Here is an 11,067-nt window from a genome sequence, read left to right as displayed (position 1 = left end):
CTGCAGGAGGCTGTGAAGGCTAGAACTAGAACAGAGTTTAAAGGGAAGTGAGATCAAGTCATGGAGGTTGGGTCCATGGAGTGGTATTAGCCAGGGGGTAGGAGTGGTGTCCCTGCCCAAGATTTGTGGAAGGCTGGAGAGGGATGGCACGAGACAAATGGCTTGGTCACTGTCTTCGATCCATCCCCTCCAGGGTACCTAGGGCTGGCTGCTGTCGGCATACAGGCTACTGGGCTAGATGGACCTTTGGTCTGACCCAGTACGGCCATTGTAAGCTCAGGGCTCAGGGTCGGGGATCTCAGTGGACCACCTTGATTTCCATGCACACCTGCTCCTGGGTGGCCAGGCTGGCAGCTCTCCTGCCCTAGACGGCCACTTTCCTGTGCCTAGTGCGGAGGTCGTGGACGAGGTCCACGATGTTCGCAATAGCCCAGGCGGGTGCCCGCCTCTTGCGGTCCCGGGCAAGCTCCCGGGAGCCACCAGCCTGGTCCCAGGAAGAGGGGGAGGGCTAGGGGCATCGGGTGGGTGGCTCGATCCATGCCAGGTGCAGGGTCTTCTGGCTGGGTGCTGGCAGACTTGCACCTGGCACAGGCACCGTAGCCAGCCCGTGCCCCTTTAAGGGGTCCGGGGCCGGGAGGGGGGCAGTAGAGTTTCCCTGGTGTTGGCCAGAGTGGCCATCAGGGAAACCTGGGGAGGGCTAGCCTCCCACTAGTTCGAATTAAGGGTCTACACAGCCCTTAATTCGAACTAGTAAGTTCGAACTAGGCTTAATCCTCGTGGTATGAGGATTACCTAGTTCAAACTAAGCGCTCCGTTAGTTCAAACTAACTTTGTAGTGTAGACATACCCTAAATTATAAATAATAACCCCCAAAATAACAAAATCAAAATAGTGTCCCCACTACAGGAAAGCCTTGAAATTAGTCTGATGCAGGCTCCATTATTGTGTGTGCGCTACCTCGACTTAAAGCCCCAGGAAGCACTGGAGGAATAATTACTCTGGGGAATAGTTCTTTTGAAATAGCAGCAGCGAAGCCTCCACACCACACTATTTCAAAATAACAATTTCAAAATAAGTGTTATTTCCTGAGGAAAACAGGAGTACAGATTTCAAAATAACTATCCCATCCTTTCAAAATAATGAGCTTTGTAGTGTGGATGCTCTGCTTATTATTTTGAAATAAGGGGGGTTATTTCAAAACAACTCCCTAGTGTAGACTGGGGCTAAGAGAATAAAAGTGAATTTATCCAGAATCCTTACCATAATCCAGAGGTTCCCAAACTTTTTTTATGTACTCCTTCCAGATCCACCAGCTGTCTGCATACCCCCTTACTCATCTATGAGCTGCCTACATACCCCTACCCTTCTCATCACTGATATGCTCTCTGTTCTTCTGAACACTGCCTGTCTTTAGCCATTTGTCCATATTTCACTGTTTCATACAGAACTTAAAGGGTTTTTTTCAGTTGTATATGTTGCATTATAACTATAAGTTCTGAATTCACTTGGGGGTTTTGATAAGACAGTTGCCAGAGAAGTGAGCCCATGATATATGATGATTAGAGGTAAGGGCTATGTACATTCACATTTCTGTGTATCTGTGTTTTCATTAGAACATCTTCTAGTAAATTAACATATTTATGTAATAAACTCTCAGAGTTTTAAAGCTTTGTCTGAGTTGACTATTATGAGAATGTAATAAATAAAATAATAAATACATTCCACCATTACACAATTTCTTCTGTGTAACCCGCCCCTGCCCCAAGGACACATGTCTCACAGTTTGGTACTAGAGTATGCTAAAGTCTATTGTGTAATTTGTTTGTTAGCATACATGAGTAGGAGCTCTAATGCTAATCATGAGTTGTGTGCTCTCTCTCCCTCTCTCATATGCAGACAACAGTCAGAGTGCTGGAACAATTTGTATAGCAGGTCTGATAAAAGCCATTGGACCAAACTGCAAACCCTCTATATGATGGAAACCACTTCAAGCCATGGGGTACAAAAGCACATCAGCACCCCTAGTTCCAGCATGCATGATTAGAATTCAAGGTCTAGTTTCATACCCAAAGGATGTTCTCTGTACCAAGGGATGATATGCATTATAGGCCACTAGCCAGATGTTGGATTGAGCCTTCACCTATCATATGAGTTATTGTCTGAGATGCTACCCCATAGTCACAGCATGAAGAATAAACTAGGTCAAACCATGGTTGTGGCAACTCTGGTTAAGTCAGGGAGTAGCCAACGAGCTTACTTCACTTCTGAATAACTTAGGCTATGTCTACACTACAACGATTTTTTCGGAAAAATGTACGCAAATTGCCCTCCACAATTTGTGTATCTTTTTCTGATACTTTTGTCAGAAGAGGCTTTTCCAAAATTTGGCCTGTCTACACTGGGCCAAATTTCATAAGAACCTCCTCTTCCGAAAGAGCCCTTCTTCCTCCTGGAATGAGGAAGACAGGGCTTCTGAAAGAGCATGTCTGCTCTTCTGCAAAAAAAAAAAAAAAAAAAAAGCAGAAGAACAAATGCATTCCCTGGATGTGGCAGGGGGTTTTCAGGATACCGGAGGTCTAGACGTACCCGCAGTCTAGATGTAACCTATTAGTGTATTAGATGTTCTCTTTCCCACCAAAGCTTCAGCTCTTATAAGGATATAATTTTCAGCTGTCTGGCAGCACTGATCATCCATACATGGGAAAGGGCCACTGTGCTCTTGTCCAAAGGTTTGTAGCAAAATGGTGATGAGATATCAGTTGGTGTATCACACCCCAGACCACAGGAGAAGGATTGTGCATTGAAATCCAGTTAGATGAAAATCTGTTGAGTGTCCTGTTTCTAATGCCTCTCCCATCTCAGTAACTTATATTTTCTGACTGCGAATCCATGTTTTTCAATCCTCTTTAAACTGTCCACAGATGAAGGGTTTTTCTTTGAATCCATATATATAGCTTCTGACATAAACCAAGCTGATAGAGTGTCTCTATCCATGTTGGCATTTTTACGACTGAGTAAGGCATTATATTTGAACTCTGAGCATCGTGCACAATGCCACTTGCTTTGAAATTAGCACTTTTTTCTTGAAGTCCTTTATTATCATTCCACGAGGCTTCTTGGAGGAGCTATTTTGTTACAAGGGTATAAACAATGCAAATGTTCACTGCTGTATTATAACAGGATACAGACAAGTGAAAACAATTTAATTAGCAACTGATTCGTTTTATGAAGCTGAAACACCAAATACACTCTTCTCCCTTCAACAATCACTTTGATCTATAATGGAAAAGTGAATAGACCGAAACACACTCTGGTATGACCTGGTCTGTAAGCATCACACATAGATGTGCTGGGAAGCAGTATGTGGCTAAATAGTCTCATGTCAGCCTCAACTCTGAACAACAAAACATTGAAAAGCAAGCCATGAAGCTCTAACTTGGTCTTAAATTTGATGCTTGGCCCTATCTATCCCTGTGTAATGGAGCAGTAAAAAAAAATCGTGGTCCTTGCCTCTGAGTGCCACTTGCTTATGATGTTATTAGTGATTTATTACAGATTCAACATTAATAAAAGAATTTAGCAGGGAAAAAGAGAAGAGAGATGAGCAGCAAAGTAGTCTCTGATAATAAAGAATGAGGCATAATATTCTAACACTATCAGCCAATTGAAATTTATTGTTGTATGGACACACACTATAAGGTCCAAATGTCTTGAACTGGCACTTTGGTCTGAGTTCCCAAGAGTCTGCAGAAATACTAAATGGGAAATTGGTGAGTAATATCCACACTTGGGGTATGTCTACACTTGCCCCTTACTTGGAAGTACAGAGGCAAATGAAGCATACCAAAGTTGCAAATCAAGCCTGGGATTTAAATATACCGCTCTTGATTTGCATGTTCCCGGCGGTCGCCATTTTAGAAATTCACTAGCCCAGAGTAACTGCCCACATCTACATGCGGCAGTGAAACAGGAGTCCGATTTAAAGCCCCTAATTCGATTTAGCCAGTAAACCTCATTGTAGGAGGAATACCAGCTAATTCGAGTTAGGGCTTTAAATTGGACTCCCATTTCACTGCCGCATGTAGACGTGGGCAGTTACTCCGGGCTAGTGAATTTCTAAAATGACGACTGGCTGGGAACATGCAAATCAAGTGTGGGATATTTAAATCCCGGGCTTGATTTGCAACTTCGGTATGCTTCATTTGCCTCCCTACTTCCAAGTAGGGGGCAGGTGTAGATATACCCTTAAAGAACATCAGTTTCACTAATTATCTTAAATCTTGTGGTTTTATGTTTAGACATTTTGTCTTGCCACTCAAAGACTGGCATTTTGGCTTTCCTTTGCTAAATAATTAAAGTGCTTTTGTAAAGCCAATCTATTAATAAGGGAACTGTTCAGACCCTAGGCAAAGTAAAGAAATAATTACTCATATGAAACCTTTCATATAGCTCCTTTTTTTCCCATCCACAGATTTGCTACACGTGAATAGCCTGACAACTATTCTGCCCTGGACTCCATCATCTTCACTACATGAATTCAGAATCAAACTGTGAAGGTGGACTCTTTGGTTTGAATGAAGTGATTTGAGACTCTATAACTTGGAATTGTCAGTCTCTATTCATTAGTCATTTCCCAAATCTTTTGAGGTTCCAAAATCTGTTTTTGTTCTATATCAACACATAAACTGTTTGGGGTTAAAAGCTTTTGTGAGTTTGAATTTTAACAAAATGTCCATTTTCTGTGTGAAATGTTAAGGTTTTGATTCAGGTCTCTCTCTCTCTAAAACTGAGCAGAGACTATGCTGGATCTCCAGAATGTTTCCATCAAAATTGACACATCTCCACAAAATATTTTTGTTTTGATGAAACAGCATTTCCCAACACAAATAAGTTGCATAGAAATTTTCAGCTTTATTAAAGGATTAGTTAATGTCTGGACAGTGTTTTAAAGTAGTAAAAAGTGGCATTTTGACAATTGCCACAGTTGACAATTATTAGAGACAAGTAAACTTTTTTTAATGTTGAACTGGAAAGCAGCTTCTTAAATTAAAATTTGTATTAGGTGTGTAATGCTAAATTAATGCTTCAAACAACACAATATTTTAAAATATACCAAATATATATATATATGCCCAAGAATATCAAGCTTTCACACACTGTTATACATCTATAACTCTCCTGCTGGACCAAAGAACCTGTTTTGATGGTCTGTTCATGAAGGATGAATACTTCTTATGCTGTCTCTATGGTTTCTCCTAGCTGTCTTTTCCTCTGGACTGAATTACAATGGTCTTTTTGATTGAAGGTGGGTGCCTATCATTTTTTGTATGTGTTGCCAGGAAAGAGCTCTCAGCTGATGAATGTATGATATGTGAACTGAACTTTTCAAAGTTTATCATGGATGGCCAGATCCTGAGATGGACATGCTTTCATGTCCCTAGTACAAACCTCAAATAAATAAATAAATAAATTTTTATAGCTAGATTTAATTTCATGGGATTTATATATTTGGCTGGTAACATATGACATCTTAAAGACCAAGACAAAACATCTGGAGCCAAATCTAGAAATAGTACTCAAACTTGTGTTCAGTCAGTTTTTTACTGTAGTCAGACAAAATTCTATTTAATTCAGTGAGAGTTTGCATGAATAAAGCTGACTGAACTTTGATTAGAACCTGAGTAAACAACTTAGAATTTACTCTTAGCAGCAGCAGTGGCACAGAGGCTTGCCATATTGAGTACTAACCTGCCAGAAACTCCTGAGTATATACTTGGCATGGCTAGCTTATGCTTCCACTGTCTGTCCTACTCTAGATACACTGCTATTTTTAACATGCTATTTTAGATGGTAGCTAGCACAGGTATATCCATGCAGACTGGGAATCACACCCAACCCCTGGCTCATAGAGTAGATCTAGACTGAGATAAGTTTAGAACAGTGCTTCTTAAGGTGTGCCACAAGGCAGTCAGAGGTGTGCCACGGAGAGAACAGAATTTAAAAATGGCCGCCTTTTTTTTTTCTTTTATCAACAAAAAATCCTTGGTGTTCCCCATAAAAAAAATATTGTTTGGTGTTCCTCAGTCTTAAAAAGTTTAAGAAACACTGGTTTAGAATGTGGAAATATGTAATCAATTAAAGTCTTAAAAGTTGTAAAAATTACAGTCAGGCCTGGATAATGTGCACTAGCTTTATCATGTGTCTCATAGTCCAAAAAGATGTAGGTAATCACCAAAAGAGTATTTGTATATATATGCAAGACGAATTTGATCAATTGGCATTTTTCAATATGAAAGCAAGACATATGCAAACAGATTGAGATTGAGTATTTAGGATGCATACACTCTCTACAGAGTTGCAGCAAATGGAAAGGAAATCTCAAAAATGAAACCGGACAAGATTTTACTTGCTTTTATAGAAATGACTTTACAGGTCATTCTTATCAAATCACATTTCGGAAGTTATATATAACCCTCCAGCTGGTATAACCTATATTATCCTCACCTAGCCTAAATGTTATCTGTGTGTCATGTTATCTGCAACAATATTTTCTGTTGTATTATCACAATTGTAACAATAAAATGATTCTTTTTATCCATGCTATTTTTAACAACGAAAGACTGTGAGATCAACTTTTGTTTTTAATTCGTCAAAGACTCATAATGTAAGTAATTGGGTTTTTTAATTGGTTCCTTCAACTTTCTATTTTTGGAGTTCCTTGCAAATAACCGGTAGCTATTCTGACATTGTGATGGAGTCCAATTGTAATTAACATTAAAATTTCAGGTCTCATGCACTGGAACCATGGTTCATGTCCTAGCATTTATGGCGACCCTTGGAAATAATGTGCTAATGCGTTCAGGAGTGTTCAGCCAATTAAAGTGCATGGGTGACTGAACATTTCATGCCATCTAATTTTAGTAAGTGGGTGCCTCATGCTGTGGAATGTTGTCTCTCTAATGTCTCCTAGAAGACTGTGCTATTAGATTTTTGGACCAAAGCAGAGAATTGCAAATAGATACAAATCTACTCTACAGATATGAAAATGGGCTGGCCAGTAAGCCCTGGTCTACACTAGGGAGTTATTTAGAAATAACCCCCCTTATTTTAAATAATAAGTACAGTATCCGTACTACCAAGCCTGTCATTTCGAAATAAGGGGCTGCTTATTTCAAAATCTGTACTCCTGCTTTCCTCAGGGAAAAAAGCTAATTTTGAAATAGTTATCTCAAAATAGATTTAGTGTGGACACTCCTGTGCTGCTATTTTGAAATAAATACTCCCCAGAGTCATTCGGAGTAATTACTCCCCAATGCTTCCTGAGGCTCTATGTTGAGGTAGTACATCAACAATAATGGAGCCTGCTTCAGACTAATTTCCAGGCTCCCTTGTAGTGGGGACATGCTATTTCAATGTTGTTATTTTGGGAGTTGTTATTTTGAATTTAATTATTTTGAAATTATTTCCTCGTGTCGACATGCCCTTAGAGAAAAAGGATGTTATAGCTGAAGAAGCATAAGTGTATCATTTGTCCCAGTAGTGAAGTTTCCTCTATTATGATTGTGGATGTCTGAGTTACATAACTCATCTAGCATGTGTGATTCTGGGGTTAACTGACCAATCAGAGGATAAGGGTTTGTGAAATCACAATTTCTTATTTGCTACACTGCGGACATGCATCCCTGTGCAGGGGGCCATCTCAAAGTTTATTAATCATTTATCTTATGTGGCTTTAGAACTAGTCAACATTTTCTGGATTTGAAGGTTTTGAAAATTTAATTTTCTACAGGAAAAAAAATCAGCAAAGACATTTGAGGAAATGCTATAAACGTGGTTGGAAATTGTTGATGGCTGGAAAAATGTTGACTTTTTTAAATAAAAAAAAAAGACGAATTTTTTGACAGAAAGCAGCGAAATTTCTTTACTGATTTTTCTACCCAGCACTACTCTTTTGAGATATTAACATAGGCCTTATGCTGAACCTCTGTTCATTTCACCCACTATAAATATATAAGTATCTCTATATTAATTATGTATTAAGCACTGAGAATGTACTACTATAGAATACAGGTATTAAGTCACTTCATTGACCCGGAGAGCTTTAAAATCTAGAAGTCATATACAAAAGGCAAGACTCACTAAGAGAGATGGAAGAAGATGAAACTTTAATCTTTTTTATAAAATTCATAAATAACCACATCCTGGGCTTTAGCAGAGATGAATTTGGACCAATAATACACAGTAGAACTGATTGAAATGCTGCAATCAAAATGATAAAAAAAGTTCCTTTGTTGGTATTTTTTACGGAAAACAACATTTTAGTTGTTGTAAGTTTCCAACAACAGAAATATTTCTTAATTTTTTCAGCATAAAAAGTGTTCAGATCCTGAGACGAAAAATTCAAGAAATATGCAAATACTACTATGCTTACGTTTGTACTAGGGTATTATATAATGGACATATGCATTGGTCCTGCTCTGTTCAGATATAGCCCAGCTACACATGGTGATTGATTGCGTCACTGGATTTTTAGATCTCTTTTTGTCCATGCATGGAGAGTACAGGTATCATTTCCATATGCTAAGATGAAAAATAACACTGGAGAAGAAGAATGAAATGAATTGTCTCAACATATGTTGAGTTGAAGGAACTTTTCATTAGCTCCATAATAATAGTGTGATTGGAAAGCTCCAGTATGCTCAATTTCCAATCAGTATAACTTTCTTAACTTGCAGTCTTTGTATAACTTTTGTGAACCCAGCTGTACTGTTCAGCTTCTGTATTTCTTATTCAGCGTCTGAAAAACAGACACTCTACGTAGGTGCCTAAGCAATTTCTATTAATGTCTGATTGCTCCTATCTTAAGGGAATGAGACACAAGATCAGGCATGATTCCTTGAAGTGTCAAGATTAAAGTTAAAACATAAAGTAGGAGATGGAACCAGAATTTTCATGTTAAAGACATGTAAATATTAAACTTTTGGCAGGTTTACAAGAGGGTTCACAAACTTCTTTTTCTGTGAATTGCAGGTAGAAATCTGAGTACTTGTGCCTCTTACAAGTTTAGTCACACCCACAATTAAATTGAAGGTATAAACTGAGGGCTCACATTTTTCAGGGATAAATTGTGCTTGTCAGGGAAAAAAAGAGGCTCCTCTATTGAAAACCAGCCCCTTAGTGTTCATTAAAAAAAAAATCTACGGAGAAAGGTCAACTTGTAGGTAATAATTGTGTGGGCCTGTGATGTGATTTACCAGTATGTTCCACAGCAGAAAGGATTTTTAATAGTTCATTATGTCTCCTAGGTTAACCACTGTCAGTTTGGGCAATAGTATCCTGACCTAGGATGGGGCAAACTCAGTGATCTTTTTCTTCAACACTTAGCTGAACAGTCAGCCATAGCAATCTTTCTCCATTTGATCCATTCCTGTGTGGTCACAAGGACTTGACGGGCCGAAAAGCAACATCAGAACAGATATTATGCACCCACATAAGTAGGGGTCTGATCTGGGTTGCTTCCATCACTCAGTTGGTGGAATTTTATCCCAGATGTTTAAGTCATCCAAAGAATTTTGTTTGTGTCATTCTGGCAACGTGTCTAAAAGGCATAAGACAGCAGCTGCGGACAATTGCTCCTGTATTCTATAGACCAAAGCAACTGTAAATGTCTGTATTACAAATGAAGCCATTCCACTTTATGCCCAATATGCAATGCTAGCATTTTGTGTGGATACCCTGCCTACAGCTTTGCCCCATGTGAGCAGCATAATGTCCATAGTTCATGACCTTACAGCAGTATGGAGAGCCTGCAGCTCAAATAGGGCCTGAGCTTGGTTGTCATGCTGAGATGATGTTGATTTCGTATTTGCTGTAAATGACTCATGGCAGATGCCAATCCAGTGAAGAACCTCCATATTGACAGTTGGAAGAAATGGTGATTATAGAGCCTAAATAGCAAAAGCTAGAGACTGGAGGAGTGGGTAGACCTGATCCTAGATTTTGCAGCTTTGTTTTAGACAACAAACTCTTCTTGCATTTGCTAGAGTGTCTTGTGAAATCTATCAGGGCTCTTTACAAGAAGAAGAATGTCATTCACCTAGTCAAGATCTGATAGTAAGAGATCACAGTTCTTAGTGCCTATGGATCTGATGGAAAGCTGCATTATGAAATCCATTGTCTAACAAAAGAGCACAGGGGCCAGGATATCACCCTGCCTAACACAAGATGCTCTCCATGCTTCTGACAAAGTGGTTTATACTCAGAAAAACTTATGCCTAAATAAATCTGTCAGTCTTTAAGTGCCACAGGACTCCTCCTTGTTTTTGAAGATACAGATTAACACAGCTACCCCTCTGAAATTTAACTCAAGATACTAATTTAAAAGATGCCAACATCCACTTCCCAAGAAGGACACAGACAGTGATTACATTTCACAGCTCACTAATCAAGTCCAGCAGAATGGTTGGGTCACCTACTCCCTTTAAGGTCTTCCACAGTGCAACTCACTCCCGTCAACTGACTCACACACAGTCTTAAGATGGACATACACTATGTACACAAGCTTCTTGAACTTGTGGTGTATCTCTAGCACCAAACAGAGGACCAACATGGCAGCAAATGTGAATCTGTTCCTAATAAATCCTGAATGTCGGAGGACATGACCTGCTTCTGAGATAGCAGGAGTTCCAAACGTGCCAACAGATCATGCACAAACACTTTCCCTAGAACAGACAACAGGGTGATCAGTCTGTAGTACTTACATTCGCTGCACGGTACCTTGCTCATATAAAGTGAGAGCATAATACTGTCCTTGCAGGTCATTGGCAAGCTTCCAGTTCTTCATACCAGGCAAAAGATGGTCAAAAGTAATTATGCAACAGCATAAAAAATGCATTTTAGCAGCTCTGGAGGGATGCCATTGACATCAGCTACACATCCATTTTTCAGTTAGCAAATGGCACTCACTTTATCCCATAACCTTGGTGCATTGGTACAAGTGTCTGCATCCAAAACCACAATGGCTGCTAAATTATCCCACACCAAGCAAGCGGCAGCCAGAGGATGGAT

At 39.5% G+C, this 11,067-nt stretch overlaps 1 pseudogene; it reads right to left on the bottom strand.

Annotated features, from left to right (window-relative positions):
• Positions 1 to 9,642: 9,642 nt before the first annotated feature.
• LOC149524714 (uncharacterized) lies at positions 9,643 to 10,843 on the bottom strand (annotated as a pseudogene).
• Between the last annotated feature and the right edge of the window lie 224 nt (positions 10,844 to 11,067).

The sequence above is a fragment of the Pelodiscus sinensis genome, chromosome 3 (genome assembly GCF_052426305.1).
Source record: "Pelodiscus sinensis isolate ZL-2025 chromosome 3, ASM5242630v1, whole genome shotgun sequence".
Taxonomy (NCBI): Eukaryota; Metazoa; Chordata; order Testudines; family Trionychidae; genus Pelodiscus; species Pelodiscus sinensis.
This window is presented reverse-complemented; position numbering and strand designations above follow the sequence as displayed.